This window comes from Rhinolophus hipposideros, assembly GCF_964194185.1.
Source record: "Rhinolophus hipposideros genome assembly, chromosome: 4".
Lineage (NCBI taxonomy): Eukaryota > Metazoa > Chordata > Mammalia > Chiroptera > Rhinolophidae > Rhinolophus > Rhinolophus hipposideros.
Window position 1 is genome coordinate 30,269,132 of NC_138050.1, and position 25,928 is coordinate 30,295,059.

General features: G+C 39.5%; 1 protein-coding gene and 2 long non-coding RNA genes across 9 annotated transcripts in view; 1 reads left to right on the forward strand and 2 right to left on the reverse strand.

The window, feature by feature from the left end:
* LOC308497003 (uncharacterized protein) overlaps positions 1–15,781 on the reverse strand; it is a 44,031-nt gene extending 28,250 nt beyond the window's left edge. For 3 of the 7 annotated variants that reach the window (XR_013993242.1, XR_013993243.1, XR_013993247.1), the window contains exons 1-3: positions 15,544–15,693; positions 7,705–7,865; positions 4,557–4,645 (exon numbers count right to left, since the gene is read on the reverse strand). The gene's annotated coding sequence lies outside the window, so the exon portion shown is untranslated. Of the gene's footprint in view, positions 1–4,556; positions 4,646–6,599; positions 6,747–7,704; positions 7,866–10,177; positions 10,263–15,543 lie in introns of all 7 variants that reach the window. The other 4 variants (XR_013993244.1, XR_013993245.1, XR_013993246.1 and 1 more) reach the window with 4 other exon arrangements.
* On the forward strand, positions 15,269–16,812 carry LOC308497005. Its single transcript, XR_013993249.1, has 5 exons — positions 15,269–15,410; positions 15,564–15,917; positions 16,030–16,176; positions 16,472–16,549; positions 16,741–16,812. It is a non-coding gene; the product is annotated as an uncharacterized lncRNA (long non-coding RNA).
* A 577-nt stretch (positions 16,813–17,389) lies between these two features.
* LOC308497006 lies at positions 17,390–25,848 on the reverse strand. Its single transcript, XR_013993250.1, has 3 exons — positions 25,668–25,848; positions 22,804–23,081; positions 17,390–21,020 (listed from the first exon to the last, which is right to left on the reverse strand). It is a non-coding gene; the product is annotated as an uncharacterized lncRNA (long non-coding RNA).
* Positions 25,849–25,928: the final 80 nt, after the last annotated feature.

Sequence of the window (25,928 nt, forward strand, 5' to 3'; positions counted from 1 at the left end):
GTTCAAATTCAGGAGGACCGCTCTGGCTTCACTATAGAGAATGTATTGAGGACCATTGGAAACCATGACCAAGAGATGGTTCTCTAGACCATCTGTGGACCAGCCTGCCTCTTGTCCATTAATGCAAGGTGCCCAGGAAGACACTGCACCACAGAGGTGAGGCGTCTAAGGAGCGGAGCCTACCTGAAAGTTTATCAATTGTCTGGTAGGACACAGTGGATTAGAAGAATGGCAACAACAGTATGAAGGGTCTGTACAACCTGTGCGTGGGCCTGAGAAGGACTTTCCTTCATCACTGCGATCCTGCACGTTTCTCAGGAGAGCCAAATAACTGGTGCCACGTGGGCTGTTTATAAAGTTGCATCTGTGCAGGAAATTGTCAAACTATTTCTCCTTCAGATGCAAGTCAAACTTTTTTTTTTTTTTTTTGCCTTTTTTTGTTGAGAGCCCGCTGGCCCATGTGGGAATCAAACCGGCAGACTTCGGAGTTAGGAGCATGGAGCTCCAACCGCCTGAGCCACCGGGCCGGCCCACAAGTCAAACTTTTACAGGACTAAAAAGAAATCTTCATGCCAATCTCTGAGAGAGAAAACAAAGATCAGGTCCTGCCACTTCACAAAGTTTCCATGTAAATCATAGGTTTGGGTTTTTTAATTTTTTTTTTTTCTTGTCAAGAGTCATGGGACGACGGTGGAGAACAATTTGGAGAATTTATTCAGCATTTTTTTTAGAGTATCTACTATGTATGCATAAGAAAAAAGCAGGCATAAAGTCATAATGACTATCTTCTTCGGGCTTCTATTATAATTGGAGAATTAAAACTCCAGGTTAATCATTATTATGACTATTTATGCAAGGTAACAATTCCACACAAGGCGCTACACAGTCCAGAAGAGGAAAGGCTCACTTCCTGCTGAAAACTGTATACTTAAGACTAACTTAATTTAAAATCTTATAAAATTAAGTCATTCCTAAAATCATGAAAGGATATATAAAAACAAATGCTTAACACTTAGATCAAATATATTTTCTAATTAGATAACTTAATCTGCAGGTTGATTCTCAATCCATTTAACTCAACTGATTCATACCTTTGGAAGAACTAAATATCACAGCAAATCTGTTGATTTTGTATATCTAGATATGTCCCTGCTTCACCTAGACATGCTGGGATTTCTAAAAATCAGAGACATGCTCCTCAGAGATTTATGGTAAAAGAAGAAAGCAGAGAGCCTTGACAAAATGTAAGGGATAATCAAGACAGGGATCATGTGAATGACAACTATGTACCTTATGAATCTTAAAATTAGCAAAAACAAATTAAAAGAAAATATTTTGGTAACAAAAATTCTAACCAGTCATTGTTTTCAAGTTGATTAAAAAATGTAATTCAGGGCCAGTCCAGTGGCTCAGGTGGTTGGAGGTCCGTGCTCCTAACTCGGAAGGCTGCTGGTTCGATTCCCACATGGGCCAGTGGGCTGTCAACCACAAGGTCCCGCAAGGGATGGTGGGCTGCGCCCCCTGCAACTAAGATTGAACAGGGCACTTTGAGCTGAGCTGCCGCTGAGCTCCTGGATGGCTCAGTTGTAAGGACAACAACTTGACTTGGAAAAAAAGCCCTGGAAGTACACACTGTTCCCCAATAAAGTCCTGTTCCCCTTCCCCAATAAAATCTTTAAAAAATATATGTAATACAAATGGTATTTACTAAATGCCAACTATGTGTTGTCCAATGTGGTTGCAAAGATATGTAAGAGGAAGGCTCTAGTTTTAAGAACTACTTAGTAACTACTTAGGATTACTTAAAACCTGCTTAGCATAGAAATGAGACATATCAATACAGGTTAAGTGAAACAATGCCATTTACAACTATTAAACTGATTTTTAACACAATTAGGATTGATAAACTCAAGTGTTGACAAGTGTTATGGGCTGAATTGCGTCCTCCCAAAATTCATATGTTCCAATGCCCAGTAACCTCAGAAAGTGACTGGATTTGGGGATAGGAACTTTAAAGAGGTAATTAAGGTAAAATGAGGTTACTAGGTAGGCTTTACTCCAGTATGACTGGTGTCTTTAGAAGAAAAGATTAGGACAGAGCCAAGACCATGGGAAGAGAAAGGGAGAAGATGGCCATCCGCGAGCCGAGGAGAGAGGTCTGAGAAGAAACGAACCCGACTAACACTTTAATCTTGGACTTCTAGCCTCCAAAACTATGAGTAACTAAATTTCTGTTGTTGAAGCTGCCCAGTCTGGGTTAGTTTATTATGGCAGCGCTAGCAAACTAATACAGCAAAGATACAGGCAAAGCAGACTTTTTTTATTTTTTTACATGGCTGGTGAATAAACTGGCACGAACATTTTGGAGACACACAAGCCCTGGTAGTCAATGATTCTATTTGAGGTGTCTACACTGGAGGAAGTCTTGCAAATGTGCCAGGGAAAACAGAGTAACAGAATTCATGTAAGTTCAATGTAGCATTACCTCTAATTGTGAAGCAATTGGAACTAACTTACCTTCTCTTGGTAGGAAAATAGGGAAATAAACTGTGGTTCACGCACAGCATGGAATATTACATAGTAGTTAAAATGCCTGAATTAATGTAACTGCATATATCAACATGGATAAATCTCAAACAATGTTTAGTAAAAAAAATTGCATAAATATTTGTACAGTCTGATATCATTTATATGCAATTTGAAAACAAAGTTGTATATATTGTTTAGAGATATATACATATGTGTAAAGTGCAAATACATACATGGGCATGAGAGGCATATAAGACTGTGGTTAAGAAGCGCGTGGACTGTGGAGCTCCCTTGCTTACCAGTTACATAATTTATAAAAAATATTGTCTGTACCTCAGTTTCCTCATCTGTAAAATGGGGTTAATAATAGTACGTACCTTATGGAATTGTTGGGAAGGCTACATGAGAAAATGTACACAAAATGTTTAGCTCAGTGCCTGACTCCAAGTAAATGATCAATAAATATTAGCTTACTGGATAAAATATTAACTTAATAAATTAACATATTCAACTATATAGGTAAGCAAATATTAATAAAGTAAAATAAAATTGAGTTGTTACTTTTTGGCAATGTTATTTTATCTTGAATAAAAAAATACAGTGATAGGTAGTCCTTAGACGTTGGTACACATGCCCTTGAATAATGTCCTCCTCTTGTGTGTGGGCAGGACCTAGTGGCTTACTGTAACAAACAGAATATGGCAACATGATGGGACATTACTTCCAAAATCAGGTTGTAAAAAAAAAACTGAGGTTTTCTTCTTGGGCACTCTTTTTCTTTTGCTTACTTGCTCTGAGAGAAGCCAGCTGCTATTCTTCAGCTGCCTTTTGGAGTGGCCCCATGACAAGGGACGAATGTGTCTGTCCAACAACCAGTAAATGAACTTGGAAGTGGATCCTCCCCTGTCGAGTCTTGATTCAGCAGCCCTGGCCAACAGCTGAACTGCAATCTCAGGAGAGCCTCTGAGCCAGAAATATCCAGCCGTTGTGGTGGGAAAGGGCTAGGGGCTGGAGATTTGAGTTAATCATCCATCGTGCCCATGTGATTAAGCCTCCATAAAAATCCCTCAAGTATGGGGTTTGGAGAACTTCTAGACTGGTAAACATGTGGAGGTGGTAGGAAGGTAGCATGCCCAGAAACGGCCTGGAAGTTCTGTGCCCCTTGCCCCACACCACACATTGTCTTACGCATTTCTTCCCTCTGCCTGTTTCTGAGTTGTATCCTTTTATAGTAAACCAGTAATCTAATAAGAAAACTGTTTTCCTGAGGCCTATGAGCCATTCTAGCAAATTACTGAACCCAAGGAGGGGGTCATGAGGTTAGTCAGAAGTACAAGTGACAGCCTGGACTTGTGACTGGTGTGTAGCGTGGGGGAAGGCATTCTTGTCGGACTGAGCTCTTAACGTGTGGGATCTGACGCTAACTCCTATGGCAGAACTGAATTACACTGTGGGACATCCAGCTGGTGATGTCCACAGAAAATTGGATATTTACTTGCTGTGGGAAAAACACACATCTGGTGACAAGAAGTGACGTATTGAGCAGAGAGTCATGAGAGTACAGTAGGCAAAAAATAGAGATTTTTCCTTTTAGGAATGGTTGAATAAATTATGATATGTCATTTGATAAAATCTTAAGCAGACATTACAATTCACGTTAAAGTTCTAGTTAATGATTTGTTGAAATGTTCCCAATATAATGACTATGTTCACAAAATAAAAATAATTGGGGATGACCCTAAGTTTTGTTTTATGTATTTGTTTAGTTTTTAAAAGATTAGATGGAAATATACCAACATAATCATAGTGATGAGCTCCAAGTGATGGAACCATTAGGTGATTTACAGTTTCTTGGTTATATTTTTCTGTAGGTTCTAATTTTTCTATAATGAATACACATTACCTTTTTAATCTGGAAAATCTTTAAGTGTGAAATAATTAGATGTGGGCTTAGTATTCTTCTTTAAAATATATTTACCTTGCCTATTTTTTCTGGTACATATTTTTCAAATTCTTCTCTCACGTACCTGATCTTTCAGCCACTACTCTACATCAGGTAAATCTTCTTGTTCTTCCTGTATTCTTGATATTTTTTTGACATAGCTTCCAGGTATGGCTAAAAAAGAAAAACACCAAAGTAAATCTTGATTTAAAATCATAAATCTTAAAAAAGGAATTAGGTTTGACCCTTTGGATAAAGTATTATTTTACTTTGGGAAATAAAGACTTAAATAAGCTTGCATACAAATCTAAAATGTATTTATATGAGTCAGGATTTCTTAAGCAAAGGTCCGTGAATACCTGGGGGGTTATTAACGTGTTTCAAGTAGTTCATGAAATTGTATGAAAAATATCAAGTGTATGTGCATCTTCCTAGGAAGAGGGTTCATCGTTTAATTAGGTTTTCAGTTGGATCTGTAATTACCGCATTTTCCTGAAAATAAGACCTAGCTGGACAATCTTATATTAATTTTTGCATCTTTTGGAGCAAAAATTAATAGAAGACCCAGTCTTCTTTTACTATAATATAAGACCAGATATGATATGATATATGATATGATATGATATGATATATGATATGATACTGGGTCTTCTATTAATTTTTGCTCCAAAAGACACATTATACCTGATTGTCTGGCTAGGTCTTATTTTCGGGGAAACACGGTAGGGTGACCACCAATCCTGGTTCACCCAGTACTGTTGCTTTTAGCACTGAGAGTCCTGAGTCCTAATAACACCTCAGTCTTGAGCAAACTGGGATGGTGGTCTCCCCATCTGCAACCCAAGAAAGATAAAAAAAAAAAAAAACAATAGATGAAAAACAATTCAAAGACATTTAAATGCAATAGAATGTATAAGTAAAAATTAGATTACTTCTTAAGTTGCAGAATACTGCTATTTCTTCTTATTTAACCTGTTCTGAAAATTATTTTGTATATAAACCAAGCTGCTGGTATTTTTCTTATTTAGTTTCTAGGCTAATTACAATTTATAAATGTCCCCCTTGGTACCAAACTCTTTGTCATGTGTATTTGGTGGCTGTTGCATTACTAGGTAGAGAGATGATTATCCCTCAAGATCACTCCCCATATCAGCCCAGAAGGGAAAATGCATGTTGTAACAGAAGAATTTAGAATTACAGCAGGATGGGCAACTCCAGTGCTGTCAACTGGCCTATGTGTCAGAGAGGGCACTCCTACATGGTGTACCTTAAGCTACTTTCTGCCCTCATTGCAGGTAGGTTAGAGATAAGAAGGAACCTAGAAGAGGCCTCTCCATTTCCCCAACATTCCATGTGGAAAAGGAGGGGACTTGTGTACTCCTGAGACAAGCGCTACCTGATAAGATACTCAAATTATGGTATATCTTTTTACTTCTCTTTTGTAGTCCATCGGCCTTTGGAAAAGTCTCTTTGAACAGTCCGCTTTGTCTCAGCTGTGTCTCAGAGAATGACAAGAGGACCTTCAGGACATCATTGGAAAAAGCAGTCCTTATGGTAGGTGTGGTGGTAGCAGCAAGAATTAACAGGGCTCCATTGCAAAAGTGCGTCTCAGAGGAATAGAGGGGGAGACTCTTGCCTAGCTGTCTCTGACTCAACCAGGAGATTCTCTTTTTAGTGTTCACCTTGGAAGTTCTGGGTTTGTTCTATTAAGAAAGGTGACTTTTATTATATGCACATACTTTACAACTGTCAAAGACTAAACATAGGTAGTTTGCTTCATCTGTTAAGATTTTGTCTGAAATTTTTGCATTTTTGATGATATACTGCGATCTTTGATCCCCAATTTTGTAAGTTATCGTACATCTCTCCTGAGAACACCTATTCTGTTCTCATCATACCTGCATTAGCAAAAACGAACATGTGATTTAATATATAAGTATTATGAAACTCACAAGTACATTATCTTGAGATGGCAAATGTGACATGCAGGCCACCATTTTCCCTCCTGGGCCCATACCAGACATTATCTATCACAGCATTCTTTCTGCTGAGCCCAGACTTCACCTCGGAAATCTTCTCAACTCCTACCAGACATATGGCAATGGCATACAGCATGAAATATACTTACCTATGTGTATATATATAGATATACATACATATATGCATATATAATAGCTTTGTCCATTTTTTTCATTTTAACAATGAACAATTCTTTAAAAATTCTTTGGCAGGCCATGTGTTCATATTTGAGATTTGAAAATCAGTTTCTTCATTTCTAAAATAAAGGAAATAACACTTACTTCACAGGGTTCTTAAGGAGTAAATAACATACGGTACACAGAGCCCAGTATACTGTGGGGCAGTTAACAGGTGGTCCACAAACGGCTCTTGTGATGACTACATTGGAACTAGACCCGAGCTCAAAACTGAGTTGAACACCCAGGCAGGGGCTGGTGAAGTTAATAGCTGGGGGCAAATTGCAAGGTAGGGCTAGGGCTCATGTGTTCAACAAATATTTACTGAGAGTCCACCATACGCTAGGTACCAGCCTGGTTACTGGGGTCAGAAAACAGAAGGGAACAGTGAGAGCAGAGGGCAGAAAGCTCCCTACACCTGCACCCTCTCCATTATTACCCATCTGGATTGCTCCTCAGCCCAGCACAGTCAAAGCCCAGCAAATTCAAGATACTCAGATTTGTTTTCATGGATAATCACATCAAACTTTTTCTGGGCTGTTGCAAGAGGATTGTGTCAGAGTAATATCTGTTCTGTGGTAAGTGAAATTTTTTAAAAATTAAGATGAAAGTGACAGTTGCCAAAATTTTTCAAACTCTATTTTTTAGTATGAAAACCTAGTTTGTTAAGAATTTCCTTAAGTTCTGGCCCGAGTATTGTTCTTTCATCTTCTGAATTTTTCCATAGTGTGACATCCAGGGACCTGTTTTCAATAAAAGGAACAATAGTTTGGCTAAAATATATTACACAACAGCTATTTATATGTAGGCTCCCATTGACTTGTTCCTTCAAATTTTATTATTTGGGTTATCGATGTGAAAGCAAGAGGAAATAACCAATAAAATCATGCACGTCCAACATAAAAGCCTCCTGTAAGACATTTAACCCCATAAACTCAAATGTAAGCTCTTGAATGTTCTCAGTCAGCTTGCAGTACCTTTTTTGAAATAAATGCACTAACTCACTCATTAGGTCAAAAGCAGAGAGAAAGTGTCTACCTTTCTTGGGCTTTTCCTTTGAGGTTTGCGTGGCCCGGTGAGGAATCCCTGCCTTCGGTTAAAAGGATCAAACTAGGTAGGAATTCCTGAGGAAACCAATTCCCAAACTGCTGCATAGAACTCTTCAAAGCTTATCGATGATTGTGCCTCGGAGTTTCAGCCTATAAGAAATAAAGGATATAGAGAAAGGAAAAGGGAAAGACTGAGACATGTTTGCCATACAAATGTAAGAACGTAGTTACATTCCCGCAAAAATAACAACCAGATTCCTTTCTACCCTTTTTAGCTCAGATATCAAGTTTTAGTTTTCAAAATGTAGTTTTGAATTTTGCAATGTGATTCAAGTGGATGTGGAGAAAAAATAGTAATTTAAATTAAAAAGTATGAAAACAGCAGATTTTGACACGAGAATCAGCAGTCAAAAAGCATTTCTACATAAATAGACTGTGTGTGTGTGTTTGCATATATGTAGGTATGTATATGAGGGAGGAAAAGAGAGGAGGGAAGGAGTGGGAAGGCAGAGAGAGAGAGAGAGAGAGAGAGAGAGAGAGAGAGAGAGAGAGAGAGAGAGAGAGAGCGAGCAGGGGGTGGGGAGCAGGACAGAAGCCATATAAGGAAACAGTTAAGATGAAGGTGAGAGCCAGTAACATACAGGTGGCTCTGTAGGGCTGGAGTGGAAGATGCACCAGGTGTGGAGAGAGATGAGGCCGGAGAGGTGGGCGGGGTCAGGTTACAATGGGCCTTGAGTAGCCGCTGTAGAAACTGAAGCAGGTAAGGAACTGCTCTTTACTCCGAAAGCTGCAGAGCACCGTGAAAGGACTGTAAGCTGAGGAGGAACAAAATCAGATTGATGATACAGAAAGACTGCTTGGGCTGCAATGAAGTTGCTGGCCAAGCCAAGGGCCAGGCCAGAGGCAGTGGAAATAGCTGAGAGTTATGGATGTAATCAAGGAGAGTGCTGACAAGTAGCAGTGTAAATAGAGAGGAAGGGACAGACGTAAGTGGGGTCGAGAGAGAAAAATACTAAAGAATTTCTCTTCACCCTCCTTCGCTGTGCCCAGCCCTCCAGCCTCGGCCAAGGAGCTTTGGCCCTGTCAGGGTCTGAGACATATACTTTGCAAACAGAGTAGGGCAACATACCCTAACTCCTTGAGTGTGACTTTGGTTCCTGACTATTTTTGTTCATTTTCTTCTTTTTTAAAATGATCACTTTACCCCGTTTCCAACTGCCCCCACTCCCACCCACCGTGGGAGGTTGGTCATCCTTCCTGCATAGAGCCAGGAGGACCTAGTCTGATCTTTTAGTGCTCTGAGTACCTCCTGAGAACGTCAGCAGGAAATGACAGAGACAGGTCCTGGCCCTTTGTATTGTGTGTGATTTCGGAAGCTGTTTCTTCTTAGTCAGGCCAAGACACAATATACCCTTGTAGTTAATAATTAAAGCCACTTCCCCTTTCCACTGGCCTCCCTCTTTCTTAATTAAGGGTTAGGATATTTATGAAGTGATTTTGAAATAATAATGGAATACTGGAAACTTCTCAAGCACCATAGAAACATTTTATCACAATATGTGTGTGTGATTTAAATAGTGGCCAGAATTTTATTTTATAATATGGAAATCAAAGCCCTAGTTTAATCACCTATTTTTAATGTTTCCTTTGCCTTTAGGATCATTGTTTTTAAACATCTGCCTCATGGCAAAACAACCCACAGACCTCATCTTTTTAAGGATAATGTTCTCTAGCTGAATGGAAATGTTGGATTCACAATTTAGAGATAGTTTAATTTTAAAGTGTATATCTTTTTTTAAAATGCAGGATAATCTTCTATTTTTCATAGCAGCCAAATAAGAAATCAGAAATGAATTTTTCTTTCAATGGAGCAAAAAAATTTTTAAATACTTAGCAGTTAGATACCAATTGCTAATTTTGCTAATTGTCAACTCAAAGACAATGTCTCTAATGGGCTTCATGTGCAAAACTCTAATATCTGTAAGAGTCACAGCTCTTACTGTTGTCACCTCAAGTGCTCCAAGGACGAGAGTCTCTGAGAAAATCCCTATCCTGCCTGAGTTGGTGTCTCTGTTCCACTAGTACACATTCACAAATACTTTGGCCGGCATCATATAACCACCTCCTCTGGTGGAAATCTGCATGGTGTCATAGCCTGGTTACATGTTCAGATCTAAGTGAAAGAATTAGGGAAGGAGGGCATATTATTTAAAAGTAAGACCATGTCTGCTGTCAAACACCTGGGGAAGAACAGGTACTTAGGAGCCAAGAAAGATTGTTGGCTGCTCAGTGGTGCTGACTGGAGGGAAATTAGGAGGATAAATGGAGAGATGAGAGAGAGAGCAGGAGAGCGAGAGAGCGAGAGGGGGGGGAGAGAGAGAGAGGGGGAGACAGAGAGAGAGAGAGAGAGAGAGAGAGAGAGAGAGAGAGAGAGAGAGAGAGAGAACACACAATTTTTATACCTCATCTACCTCTGTCCCAAGCTAGGTCCAGTCTGAGATGATGAGCTGATGCTCTCTGCACAGCTCCTGCTGTCAGTTTGCTGGCCTAAAGTTATCCAGAAAGACAAAACAGTAGAAAACATATACGCTTATATTCTTCATGGTGGACATTTTATCAGCATTACAGCAAAAGAAAGTAACAAAGTTCAGTATGTTCTTTCTTCACACTGATCAATCAACTTGTTACGCAGCAATATCACTGTGGCTGGCTATGTTCACACTCCATTCACCTGCTCAAACTGTGACAATCACAGGCACCTGGACAGCCAAGAGCCTGACCATGAAGATAAAAGCTTCATTAGTGAGCACAGCTGGATGGGAAAACACTGGCTTTAGAATCGACAGATATGATTATTTTTAATAATTTATCTGCTTACAAGGATGTTAATTTTTAATAAAAAATTAAATTTAGTAACAGTAATTTTAATAAAAGAACAAAAGTTATAAACAAAAAAAATGATAAATTATCCAACGGTAATTGCTGTTAACATTTTGGTGTGTAGCATACCTGTTTTTTTCTGTGCATATTGTTAAAATAGTTGAGATTATTATTATATATTATAATTACTCTATTGTTATTATTATTAATTTATTATAATTAATATAGTATTATAATTATTGATTATTAAAATCTACATAAAACTTTACATAAATTTACATATTACATATTATGTATAATTTTATGTATGAAATTTATAAAAGTTTTATATAAAATTGTATATTTTATAACAAAATTATAATAGAAATAAAAATTATGTAATAAAATTACTTGTTTATAATAAATTATAATTAATTATTATATATCCTAATATCTTATTATTTTCACCCAACCTTATTACCTGAACAATTTCTCATGTTATTATAAACTTTGGGGAGGACTGTCTTCCTGGTTATGCAGTATTCTATTGTGTGGACGTTCCATAGTTTCCTATTTACTTAGCCATTTCCCTAGTGTTGGTTATTATTAATATTAGGTGCATTTGTAAATAACTCTCTAATGAAGAATTTTACGCAACAAACTTTTCTTTGTATTTTGAACTATTTTCTTAAGATAATGTACATTAGTACAATAACTGAGTCAAAGAAAATAAATATTTAAGCTTCTTGATAAAGTTACCTTCCTAAAGTTTATAAATTGGTACTCTCTCCAACAATGCATAAGAGTGCCGCCATATGGCTTTGCATCTAATTTTACTTTTTATTGACTGAATGAGTTGGGGCAAGTTATTTAACTTCTCTGAGCTTCAGCTTTGTCATCGGTAAAATGGAGATGCCTACCTCACAGAATACATGAAGTTTAAAATATGTAACATGTAGCTTGGCACAAGTCTAGTACATAGTAAGTGCTCAACCTAAATATTAGTTCCCTTCTCCTTTTCCCCTATTTCTTTTGCACTGTTGAGTAAAAATAAAATTAGGTCTGTTCTATTTCCTAATAGTCACTTGCTTAGATTATGGTTGAAACATTTTAACCATAAGGCATCTGAAGTAGTTAACTGTATAATTACAGGCATATTGTTTGTATTTGGTTTATAGAACCCACTAGATACTATGTAATTGAACTGGTAAATACTTGATGCATTCGTTACTGTTACTCCATTTCTGAACAGGGTTAGTGTTTTATATATATTTCTATTTTGTTCTTATGAACATTACTTACGATGTCTTCTCAGTTTTCCTGTCAGAAAAATAAGAATAGCATCTATCCTACCTTATTCATGTAATGAAGACACTTGCTAACTACTGAGGTGTTTACTCACAGACTAAGTATATGCACATGCAAGATATAGGTAGGATTACAACACATGTCAGAGAAAGATGGAAGGGAATAGGAAACAAGCAATTGACGTTTTCCCAGAGCCTGCATTTTACATACTACATTAATCACACACATACACACACACTCACACCAACCATGAGAAATGTGTCACAGGTATTCAGATTCTACAGATAAGAAAACTGAAATTCAGCTAAGTTACGTAACTTCCCCAAAGTCCTAAGCTACTAGGAGGTAGAGACACAATTCAAATGCTAAACTGTATCCTGAGATGCAGAGGGCATTTTTATGCCTTATAGGCTTAGTCGTTATTAACACCATTGTGGGGTTGAACAATTAAATTGTTTTATTAACTTGTACTGTGTTGCTCAGACAAAAACAAAACAAAACAAAAAAACAAGGTAAATTTCTCTGGGTAATTGATTTTATTATTAATAATTCTGCTCAAAGGATCACTTAAAAGGAGGCTGCATTGATACTGTCATTTAGCAACTAGGTAACTGATGATGGGGACAGGAAGAGTGAGAGAGATTTCAGAATCCCTCATTTCATTTGGTTTCAAATTGTAAAATATATAAACAAACTCCATGTGAAAGTCAGTTTTATTGTTACGGTAAAGTATTGAGTATCATCTCTGTGCAGGCAGCATGTGCCTATAATCATATATAACCAATATGTCATCCTGCTGAGATGACAGGCATATGCAGCTCTTGGAAACCAGAGGCACAAACGGCAAAGGCTTCTTCTCGTACCCAGGGCTCCTTTCACAAAAGTGTTCTTAGGACCAGTCAGAGTGATATCTCCATTCCACCCCCCAAAAAGGAACAAAGTTGCAGGCCAAAACCTGGCTGAGACTGTAAAGTGAAATAACTAATATTTCTATTAGGTCAAACCTTATGAAATTATGGTTTTGTAGGTTAAAATGAGTCAAATATCATTTTTATATGGTACAACCCATACATGTGACATTATTATATAAGTACAAAAAGAGTTGTTTCTGGGAACTGATTTCAAAAGTGACATTTGATAGGGTTTTGATGAGCTATTGTCTTTAAATTATATTCATCACTTTTAAAGGGGAACTGTGAACTATTTCAACAGATATTTCAAGCTATACAAAAGAAAAAGAACTTAATTACAACTTAATTGGAATCGTTTGTTTTCTAAGTCTTGCAGTTCTTTAATTTCTGCCCATGAAAAAATACATAAAATGACCTTTGTATTTATTTTGATAGCTAAAATGCATGGTACTTTATAGGACCATTTATATTATCCCTGATATATGAAGGAGCATTAAATAAGGAACCAGAGGCCCTGCTGCTTACTAATTGCATGGCCTTGGTATCTGCCACTGACATCTCTGGACTTCAGTTTACATCTGTGTAAAATGAAGATAATACCTTGCCTCATGGAGTAAGTATGACATGAAATGCAATAAAGTGAGAGACCTCTACAATTATAAAGTGTTATTAAAAGTTTATTATTATATGTTAATAAAGAGTAATAATGTAGATCATCGAAGCATTATCTCTCTGGTTTGAAGGGAGCTTAAATAGATTTTTACCTCTGGCAGGATAAGGAGAGGGCCACTTGCAAGGACAGGCTCCTGGTTGATTCCAGCACAACACCAAGGGAAATGTCCCCGTGCTCTTGTTTATCAGTTGACATGGTCATTGTAGACACACCCACCTCATTGTTAGGGCCCTGGAAGATTCTTTTGTGGGCTTTAATCATTCAAGCAGGCTTTATACATGGATCACTGTGGGGACAGAGCCAGGAGTACAGTTTCCAGGCTCTCGGCCTCACGTGGAAAGGTGCTGGCTCAGGTAGTAAATGGCCATCAACTGTGATTAGATGGCCATCAGCTGTGGCTAGTTGGCCGTCAGCTGTAACCAGTGAGCCATTGGCCACTAATATAACTGCTGTGGCTACACTAGCAGGAAAATGGGGGCTAGCAAGAAGATGGTGGCTGAGCTAGCAAGCGCAGATTGCAGTTAGCAAGGAGTTGAGAGTTGGTCAGTTGGCAGAAAAACGGACAGCAGGTGAATCCAGCCTCCAGTGAGACTATAGTGGTATGACTCCCCTATCTGTGACTCCATGGGTGTTCCTTTTTGGCGTCACCATGTCCTGTGTTCTTATGTGGGGAGCAGGACCAGAGATCTAATGTGACACCCCGCATGACAGGCAGTTTAATCAATTTTGAAAAGGAGGGAGGAGAAGGAGAATTCAAGTACGGGAACAGTTTGAGCCAAGACACCAGGACTAGACATGGCAGTTCATGGTAAGCTAAAGGGGGGTATGACTGTGGAGAGTGAGGGTGAATCCGCTTTGAAAGTGTTAGGACTTTATTCTGTAAAAAGTAGGGAGGACATCCCATAGGCTTTGGAGCAGGGAAAAACACCCCAGAGTAACACAAACCAAGATGAAGGTCAATTCTCTAATTTAGGGGTAGGTGGAGAGATTAAGGAGCCTTTCATTCCCCAGTTATACAGAAGGCTTGAAATGCAGATACCCCTCAAAGGAAACACACTGACCAAAACTGTAAGTTCCTTGAAGGCAAGGTCTGAGTCATTTTTGTTTCCTTGGTGTCAAGCACAATACCTAGCGATTTAGAAAGACAAACAGAGAGAGAGAGAGAGAGAGAGAGAGAGAGAGAGAGAGAGAGAGAGAGAGAGGGAGGGAGGGAGGGAGGGAGGGAGGGAGGGAGGGAGGGAGGGAGGGAGGGAGGGAGGGAGGGAGGGAGGGAGGGAGAAGGGAAAAAATTGCTGAATTGAACCAAATTCACACCAAGGTATGAATGGTGGGGTTTTTTAAAAGCTTCACTCTTGTGGAAGCTGAGAGCAGGCCACTACTGACGGTGCCTTGAGCATGTCACTTTTATGATAAAGGTAATGCCGCCTACTTGGGTTTGGCTGAAAGAATTAAACGTGATAACGGATCTAAAGAGCTCGATACAGGGCGCGGCACAAAGTAATAGCTGAGTTAAGTTTGGGGGAGAAGCTGTCCCTCCTACCAAGTGGTAGCCTCACGCGCCGAATGAAGGAACCCTTGGGCCGCTGTGCCGTCTGGACGCAGGACCGGCCCTCCCCTTGCCTCCGCCAATGCTCGGTGCGTGGACCCCGCGCGCGACGCCGCAGCCTCGCCGCCCGCGCCCACTCACCTGCGGGCCCGCTCCTCCCGGCCGCCGCGCACCCGGCCAGGGCCGCTGCAGGGCTCGCTCTGCACGCAGAGTGGCGCTCTACCTCCCCGACCGCGGCGGCGCGGGGCCGGGCCGGGCGGGAACGCGGCCCGGGCGGGAACGCGGGGCTCGGGGGTGGCCCGCGGGGCGGCTGCGCGCGGAGGACGGCGGCGTTGGGAGCGAAGTCGCGCCCTGGGTCCCCCGCCCACTCTGTCATCGGCTGCTGAGGACCACGGAGGGTGAGCGCGCCTCGGCCTCGGGGGTCCGGACGTGGGGGGGCTGCGGGGGGGGGGGCACGGGAGATGCAGGGCCCTCTGATCAGAGCCAGCTTCCTTCCAGCCTCTGCTCGGCCCGCCTCGCCCCTGTGCTCACCCCTCGTGGCGTCCCCGCAGCTGCGGTTCCCTGGAGTCACCGCGATGGGTCCCGGAGGGGGCGCCGCAGTCTCTGCCGCTGGCTGCGGGGTGGAGCCTGCGGGGGACAACGGAAGAGCACGCAGCGTCCCCTTCCCGCAGCGCCTGTCCTGACGCCTGGGAGCTGGGCAGCGGCGGAAAGGACGGACGAGGGGAGGAGACCACTCCACCACACCCCGGCTGTGTGTCTGCCTCCCAGGGCCCGAGTTTCCCGCGGGGAGCGGGGTGCGGGCACCAGACCGGCCCTCCCGGGGTTGGGACCTGGTTGCGCCCCTCGCAGCGGGGTCGGTGGGCCGCTAGGGGACCGCGGCCGAGGCGCCTTTCCGAGTCGTGGAGGTATCGGACTTCCCTGAAATGGGCGTGGGAGGGGAAGGTAACTGTAAGAGGAGTTCATCTGGAGATAGTTCTGTTTGTTCCACGTGAAGATAATTCTCCTGCTCCCCTCCAGGTAAGGCGGACAAATAGCCCAGGTTGTCCGGGTCACGTGATGCTTCAGAAACACTTTCTGCCGCCAGCCTGGCCGTCTTCTCCTTTCTCGAAGTAAATGCTAAGGATTGACTTACTGTGTACGTCTCCACACAGCTTCTCGGAGAAGGTGAGAACAGACCTTCCCTAGGATATTCTTGTAGGAATCTCAAGGTTTGTGTTCAACTTTGTGACTTGGCGGAATTGGTGGATGGTAGGCGAGGCACGTGGTCAGCGTTAGTAGGTACTATCAGATAGGTTTCCGAAGTGGCTGTGCCATTTCACACCCCTACCAGCAATGTCTGAGGGCTCCATTTGCTCTACATTCGCGCCAACACTTGCCAACTGTCTTGTTAATTTTAGCCTTCCAGGGTGTGTAGTGGTAGCTCACTGTAGGACTTTTTCTTTTTTTTTTTTTTTTTTAGGTTGAATCATGAAAATGCTGACAATTGGCTTACAGAAATGGCGATTTCATATGACTCGAACTAATATGCATTTCCGTGGTAAGTAATGATGTGAAACACATTTTCATGTGCGTATCATCTCTTTTGTGAAGTCTGTATTCCTGTCCGTGTTTAAATTGGGTTGGGTGTCTTTTTCTTCTGTGATGTGTAGTTTGCCTTTTCACTCTTAATGATATTTTTTTTTTTTGTATTGAATTATGCCCCCCCCCATCTCAATTCACATGTTGAAGTCCTGGCTCCCAGTACCTCAGAATGTGAGTGCATTTGAAGATGTGAGAGGACCTTTAAAGAGGTAAAAGGAAGTCCTTAAGGGTGGGCCCTAATGCTGTATGATTGATGTCCTTACAAAAAGAGATTAGGACACAGACCACGTGAGGACTCAGTGAGAAGGCTGCCATATCCAAGCCAAGGAGAGAGGCTTCCGGAGATGCCAAACCTGCCCACACCTTGATTTTGGACTTCTAACCTCTAGAATTATGAGAAAATAAATGTGTTATTTAAACCACCACTCTGTGTTTATTTTATTATGGAAGCCCTAGCAAACTGGTGCATGGTGTAACTGATTAATGAAAGTTCAGTGAAGTGCAGTTTATCACTTTTTTCATGATTAAGTTTATGATTTTCTTTTATTTTTGTGTAAAACCCATTCTTGATTTTTTAAAAATTGCTGATAAAATGGGTAGTTTTTTAAAGGTACAGCCATACAATAAATTAATATATGGCTAAAAGCCAATATCATGCTCAATAAGGAAATATTAGAAATATTGCAATTAAAGTCAGGAAGAACACAGATTTCTAACTCCATTATTATTTAACAATATTCTGGTGATACTGTTCAGTGTGATTAACCAAGAGAAAAAAAGCAATGGACAAGTAATTGGACAGATCATTTTAATTAAATAACTATAATTCATGGATGATTTGGTTTCTGACCTGGAAAACTCAAGGGAATCAGTTTAAAAATTGTTGCAACAATGTGAGACTTCTTTAAGATGATTCAGTCCAAATATAACATAAAAAAGCCAATAGTCTTTCTATACATAAGCAACAATCTTTGGAGGAATGTAAGAAAGAATCCCATTTAAAATAGCACCCCCCCCAAAAAAGGGACAAAATATCTACTATGAATAAAAGTCACAAAGACATCCAGTTTTCATGGAAAAATATTGAATATTATAAAAATGTAAATTCTCCTTAAAGTAGTTTTGTAATTTAATGCAGTCTCAATTAAAATATTTTTTTACATTAGGCAGTTAATGCTAATATCTATATAGATATAAACAGTACAAGAATACAGGAACAACCAGACAAATCTAAAAAAGAGGAGTTATAGAGTCACACCAACACCACACTGTCTTGATTACTGTAGCTTTAAAATATCTTGAAATCAGGTAGTTTAGTTCTCTAACTTAATTTTGCTTTTTCAAAGTTGTTTTGGCTATTCTATATCCTTTGCATTTCCATAGGAATGTTTGAATCAGATTATCAATTTCTACCCCCCAAAACACCTGCAGAGATTTTGATTGGGCAGCATTGTATCTATTATGTCAGATTTATTCCTAAGTATTTCATATTTTTTATGCTATTATAAATGTTGTTTCTTCATGCAACTTCCAAGTGTTCATTGCTCGTATATAGAAATACAGTTTATTTCTGTACATTGATCTTGTATCCTGCTAACCCTTGATAGTGGATTTCTAGCTTTCAGAACTGTGAGAGAATAAATTCTGTTGTGTTAAGCCTCCCAGTTTGTGTTAATTTGTTACAGCAACCCTAGGAAACGAATACAGAGATATTGAAATCTCTAACTTTAATTGTGGTTTTATCTATTTCTCCTTGCAGTTGTATCAATTTTTGTTTCAGGTATCTTAGAGCTCTGTTTTTAGATGCATAAATATTTAGGATTGTTATGTCCTCTTGGTGAACCAACCCCTTTATCTTTATTAAATGACCTTCTTTATTTCTGATAATATTCCTTCTGTTGTATCGTTTTCTACCTTTTTATTTTTAACCTATTTATATCTACTTTTACAGTTCTTTTTTTGTGGCTGCACATACTTGGGTCTTGCTTTCTTTTCCCATGTGACAATCTCTACTTTGACTTAATTCCTTTGTCTGCTGTTTTGAGGCTGCATTGTATGTCTTTTAAAAAGTGGAGAGGGTTGTTTTTTTTTTCTCTTAGTTTTTTGTACTACTGACAGGTTTTTAATAAAAATTAGAGACCCAGATTACTATTTTGAGAATAAGCTATATGTGATCTCCCTCTAGTGGCCACATTGAATAATGTTACGAAATTCAAACAATTCTTCCAGAGCTCAACTCATCCAGGCAAGCTACACAGACCTGACAGCGGTGTCATTCCTTGTTAATTTGACTTTCACGTTTTCTGAAGCAGGTAAATAAACTGGGGTTATGGTTTCGAGAAATACTCAGCACCTAAACAGGAAACTTGGTACTCTCGGAACCTGGCAAAAGAGTTGCCACCTAAAATAATAACAATTATGGGTTATTAGCACCTTAGTAACTAATTCAGAAATGTATATAATAGTTGACATAGGATAGTCATCGTTAATGTCATGTATATGATGACTTTCAAGAACGTGCAGAAGGAGGACAAATAGAAAGCATAAAATGGCACAAATAAGAAGTTTAAATATGTGTAGTGATCTCTTTGCAACTTCCTTTGAATCTATAATTATTTCAAAATTAAAAATTAAAACTATCATTGCTCATGATGAATGGAAATGGATCCAAACTCTCCAGCTAAAAAAACAATAGTGTTGATTTATAATTTTTTTTACAAAAAATAGGAAAAAGAAAATACAGAAATTGACAGGCACTATACCTCAAACACACAGTATGGTTGAATGGAAAGGAATAGAAAAAGATGACTTAGGCAAGTACAAACCTTAGGAAAGCAGATATGGCTCTGTTCATTTAGAGGGGGAAAGACTTTAAGGCAAAAGCATTACTACAGATAAAGAGGACCACAACTTCACGGTAAAAAGTTAAATTTGTCAAGAAGGTATAAAAGTTGAAATCTTGTATGCCTTTAGAAACAAAGCCCTAAAATATGTAAAGGAAAATTTGACAGAACTACAAGGAGAAATTGATAAATCCACCATTAAAGTGGGTACGACTTTAAATGGGAGACACATGTATAGACAATCATATTTCTGCTGATATACTTACTCCTACTCTATATGATGAAATTCCATATACCTATATTTCATAGTGCACCATGAAAATTCTGATGGGGTCCAGGTGCTCCCTTATTGGAAAGATTTGAGAACTATTGCATTAGAAATTGAAGCAGGTTATTACCCTATTCAATTCAACAAGCATTTGTTCAATGACTATTATGTTTCAGGTGTCATGTTAAAAGAGTCAGTTGTGGTACGTATTTAGTTTAGCCATTTAATAGAAATCCGTAAGCTAGAGTTTCATAGAGATTTATAGCGAAAACTACCCTGATATCCCTCTCCCCGCACCCCCACACACATTCTCAATTAAGTGTGCATCTTTCTTAAATAAATATGCTTGATGGAACGAGCAACAGTAAGGAGTTTCCAAAATTATGATGTTTTTAGTATATTTTAAAACTAAGAAAATACTATTATATAGCAAGAATGAATATTAGTCCACAAACTCAGCTGTCCAAAGGAACTTAATTTCAATTAAGAGACTCCATTCTGCCAAGTGGTGGAAGAAATTTGGGTCTCCTTGACTCTGCTGCTTTCCAATCAATTACATCCAAACCCCAGGGATTTCTGTAGTACTAAGGATGGGGAGGAAAGGGCGTATGGTCTGGACCTTCATCTGTCCATGCTGGCATCAGCTGCTGGGTCCTCATTCCTTTCTGGTCTTCCGGCTTTGCTCCAGCAAGGTCACTCCAGACACTTGCCTCATTTCTAACCATGAGGCTCTTCAGGTTTGGCTTGCTCTCAGCTAACTTTGGTGTCCTTGAATACAGATATTATTCTGCTGCTCCCACACCACACTGAGACAGGGGAAACTAATGTGGGCTCTCCAGGGTCCTTCACACCAACAAACTAAGCCGGAAGGGACTGCGGTTTGTTCTGCTCCTTTTCATGCTTGGATGAACTCTGTGAGGCTGTCTCTGTTCTGTGTAACAAAGCGTTCTCCAGCCGTTTCTCCCCTGGCTCCTTGTTCCCTCCCTGGACTGGGGGAGAGTACAAGCCCAGTTTTCTCAAGGAGCTACACCAGCATCTCACTTCATGCTCTCTCTCTGACGATGTTTCTTTCTACCCAGGTTTGAAAAAACCTGCTGTAATCACTGGAAGGGTGGGGTGGGCAGGAAACATTACTTTTCCTCAGGTATTCTACTTGAATTCTGTTTATACTCGAATTCTTCCTCTTTCTTTGGAAATTCTAATGCCAAAAATAGACTCTTGTCTCTGCTTTCTGAATGTTTTCTTCTGCCGAGGCAATGACACAGAATGTCTAGCTGACTGAATCAGGAAAGGGCACCAGGTAAAAGCCAGCTTACCTGGAAGGGAAGAAAACTCATACATTAAATTTGCAAAATACTGTTTTTCAACGGTACCGATGAACAAAGATGGTGTCCCTGGTAACATTTGCTAAACATTGATTTTAATAATAACAGGGATAAAGCAAGTGTTTTAAAAAATGATTGGTAGGATGTATGAAAGACTAAATACTACCAGGGAAGTCAGTTCAAATGTACTTAGAAAACCAATCAGGTCAACTCCAAGTGAGTAATGGCTTTATTCCCAGAGAATGCAAGTCAGTGAAACCAGAAGAGTCAACATAGAAAGCGGGTGGTTATGGTTGGAAGGCATTATTGTTACATATGCATTAAAAAAAGCTTAATTGTGCCACAGAATACTGAACATGGGGTTGGAGTCTTGGATAAGGTAAGGAGGGGATGCTAAGATTGGGAGTGGAAGATGTGAAGTTACGGATCTCTAGGAAGGGGGCGGGGTCTGCCTGTGTCAGCTGGGGTGGAATGGGGTAGGGGAGGAGCAGTGCTGCAGGGACTGGGAGTGCCCAGGCTCCCTGCCTCCAACAACTGCTGAGCCAATTCTCCAGGCATGAGGGTCTTTCCAGGAGAAGTCTTATAGGATTCAGGGGTTCCTCTGCCCCCCAGAAATCTAATGATGCCTAAAAATCCTTGTAACGAAACCTGTTGTTTCATAAGTAATCACAAAATGTGAAAAATACAAGTTTCTGACTGAAGTAACACATGGAAAATTATTCACCTGGAAGTACAACCAGAGCCCACCTTGGACCTTGGTCAGGCTGCATTGGAACAGGCAACGAAAGTATGTCTGTTCTTGCCATGTGAGCTCCTCCATGGCTACAGTCTTACCTTTCTGATTTTTTAAAATCACCAGTAGTCTACAGAGTGTTGGTGTCTAGAGTAGGCATTTAGAATGCTTGTTGAAAGATGAAAAGGAAAAAGTATGAATGAATAAAGGAGATGTGAATGGTTCAGATCATTTCTATTTTGATGGGGAAGAGTAGGAAGAAAGTGGATAGATACCCCAGGGAGTTGATCACTAAAGAGTAAGAAGTTTCTACAAATGGGTTTTTTAAAAAGACACAGTTCCATAATTTTGCTTGGCATTAGCTAATTAGGAGCTGGTGGTTGGAATGTTTTGCAGGAATTCCTGTGATTTCTGAAGGTATGTATGTTGTGTGTGTCCACTTTAATGAGGACTTTACTAAAAAAAAAAAACCATTTGATTATCAAGAATATGTTAACTGAGATATTGTTCTAATTAACTAAGCTACACTGAGAAATCGCTGTGGGGAAATACGGGTTACTGCGTTTATTTTGTTTTGTTTCATTTTTGAAGCAATGCATCAAATGTGAATGAGTCTATTAAATATCTTTGGTTGGAATTCAGCAACTCATGTGATCTTATATGATCAAAAAATAAATTTTCAGAATTCACTCCTCTTTGCTTAATGCAGACATTAACCATGTGAACAAATAGTCATAGTGTGTTCTAATTCCTTCGTTTTAAATGTACACGAACACACAGGCATTACATCATCACCACCATCAGCAAATCCTTAAATGGTTTCCTCTCTTGGCCTTTTATTCGTTAGCAGCTCCCATTCTCTATTCCCAATTCGGTAGAAGAGATTAATTCTTTAAAAGCGTCCACTACGTCCAAAGACTAGTTCAATACCTTAGTCCCATTTCTACACAGCCCCCCACTCTCCCTACTCTTGAGGATATCACGCCACATTTGAAAGCAGAGTTTTCTCTCTTATCTCCTAGATGCCTTGTCCAGCCTCACCTTGGCAGAAAGCCACTGAGTAATGGGATTGGTCCGTAGGCACATGTTCTGCTGAGCCCTTTTCTTTCCCTGGCTGTGTAAATGATACCTGGATCTTGTGATCACAGGCTGCTCATGCTCCCAAGGGCATCTGAGGACTCCCTTTTCTGAGAAAGTCCGTGGAGGGAGAGGACAGCGTATGAGATTTACATGGAAAACCTCTTGTCAAGGACTCCAGCTACAGCTCTCCCAGCATGACAGGATAATTGGACAGAAGCCAAGCAGAAATATGATCTCTCCTGTTTAGTAAATATCAAAAATTCTGATCAGTAAAATTAAGTGTAACACCGATGATAATACTGCCTGAATTAATACATTAAGTTAATATTTGATTTAATTTGAATGTCTGTTAACCATTTTCTGGTGATGTTTAAACAACTTGATAGTAAAATATAAATCCAGGCATACAAACAGACAAAACTTTTTATGTTTGAAATGGTTGTAGAATCACATATAAGTTGTTCTTTTTAAAAGATCGATGATCAAATAAGTCATGGTATGGTGATTTCATAAATTAAAGCTATTATAAGACTTAATATATGACAAACCAGAATTAGTAATATATGACAAATAATGGAGAGAAGAAAATATCTACTTAAGAATTAGTGTTGGGATACCCAATAATGGAATGGAGAAAAATGAAATTGGATCATACCTACTTATAATATATAATGTAGTGTTAGATTTTAAAAAATAACTACCAAAAGAAGTAGAAGAAAATAGATTATCTGTTAGGGCACATAGATTATCTGTTAGGGCAAATATATCCACAAAAGAGATACCTTTATGTCAGAACATGAAGTGTATCATAATATTATGGCTCTGTTCATATTTAAATAAATAACACTGTTAGAACAATGCAGTAAAATAAATATCAAAAGAAAATCAACAAAATGAAAAATACTCAACACATTTATTGCCCCAAATATGTAAAAACTTGTTGTAAATATGGAGAAATGTCCTGCTTTCACGTTATATTTGTAAGTGGTCGAGGAAGATTAAAAATTTCCATAAAAGGAAAACCTTGTGAAAAGAAATTGAATCAGTGAAATCATATGGTTCTCTGCTTTTTCTGTCTGACTTATTTCACTTAGCATTATACTCTCAAGATCCATCTATGTTGTCACAAATGTTCCTATATCATCTTTTCTTACTGCCGAATAGTATTCCATGGTGTACATATACCACAACTTCTTTATCCATTCATCTATCAAAGGACATTTTTGTTGTTTCCACTGACATGTGGTATATAAACCAAAAACAACAAAAGAACAAGACAAACAAATGAGAAACAAAAACTTATAGACACAGACAATAGTTTAGTGGTTACCAGAGGGTAAGGGGGTTGGGGGAGGGAGATGAGCGTAAGGGGGATCAAATATATGGTGATGGAAGGAGAACTGACTCTGGATAGTGAACACACAATGGGATTTATAGATGATGTAATACAGAATTGTACACCTGAAATCTATGTAATTTCACTAACAATTGTCACCCCAATAAAAAAAAAATTGAATCATATGCAACATATACAGTTTCATAGCAATTAGTGAGATGCAAATTGGAACTCACAAAATGGCATAAATAACTAAAAGACGCCTTTTCAAAAAGCCAGTGTTGGAGGAGGACCTGTGGGAAACCAGCTGACCTCCATTACTGGTGGGCTCCACATTTCTGAAGAGCAATTTCTCAATATGTAGGAGGAGCTAAAAAAAACTTTTAAAACATTCAATCTATTCATTCCATTTGGGAATATATGAGAACGAAAGAAAAGGGGGGGGGAATGAAATTTGTGCAGAAGTATTTATACAGCAGCCTTATTTTTCATAATAAAAATAAGAAACATCTCTAATTCACAATTAAAAGGAAAATGATTTAGACAACTCTATATTAACAGGATGGAATATAGTTACTATTAAAAAGGACTAATATGGGAATTCTGTTGATCCATGGAAATCTATATGTGAAGCTGTGACAAATAAAGCTGAACAAGTGACAAATATGCTGAACTGTAAGGTTCTTGGGGACTGAGCTATATCTTCCTTATATTGAATCCACTGGGCTAAAAACTTCATTCCTGGTACACAATCAGTGCTCAAGTGTTTGTTGAGTGAATACATAAATGGTTTTCTGTTTATCCTGAATTCTTGACCTTCTGCCTTCTCTGACCTTGGTAAATTTGGACTTCGCTAGCTTTCACACTGCTCACCTGCATTTCTGAACTCGAGCCTGCCCCAACCTGATAAATGCATACCCTTTGCAGTCCTGGCACCCAACTACTGACCTCTGCTCTACTGAAGTCTCCAGACCCGGGGAGACACACAGTTGCGGCTCAATAAACACCTAGCCTGATGTCTACATTCATTAGCAAGCTCGTGAAAAAAATGAATACATTTTGTCAAATGCACAAAAGAACATTAACATGGGAAGAAAATTGAGTAGGGTAAAGAGTTTAGAGTTAAAAACTAATTGTAATCGTTCTGGGGGAAGGAACAGCTGTATTTGACATCCTATATGTTTATAGGATGCCCTAAAAAATATTACGGATCAAAGTTCATAGTAATATATTTAAAAAAACAAAACAAACTAATTGCAATCAATTTGCTAGGACTAGATGGCATATGTCTTCCTAACCCCAAGTGCCTGTTAGTAAAGAGGCAAATACAGCCAAGGATTCGACCTTCTCTTAATATCCTGGTCGCCCAGCAACTCGGATGGAAAGGCCAACAGCAGTGACCCTCGAGAAGCTTCCAGCTGCCTGAGAAGGTCCTGCCTAGAATATGCGCTGAGAGTAAAGTGGCACATGAAGCCCTTAGGATACTTACAAAAGACGTGTCCTATAAGGCCCCTCTTCTTAGTGTCCTCAGGCTGTGTCATGGGGTGACAGCAGGCTGACCTAACAGAAAAGCAACACACAACAACTATTCACCGAGTGGCCCCCTACACTCAGCCTTTCCCGGTGCGACTGAGTTTCAGGCATATAAATACTTGATAGCAGAATGAATGATTGAAACGATTGAATGAAGAGAAGAAGGGATTCAGCAGGTTGCCAGATTGTATTAGGTAATCACAGCATCAAGTGGCCT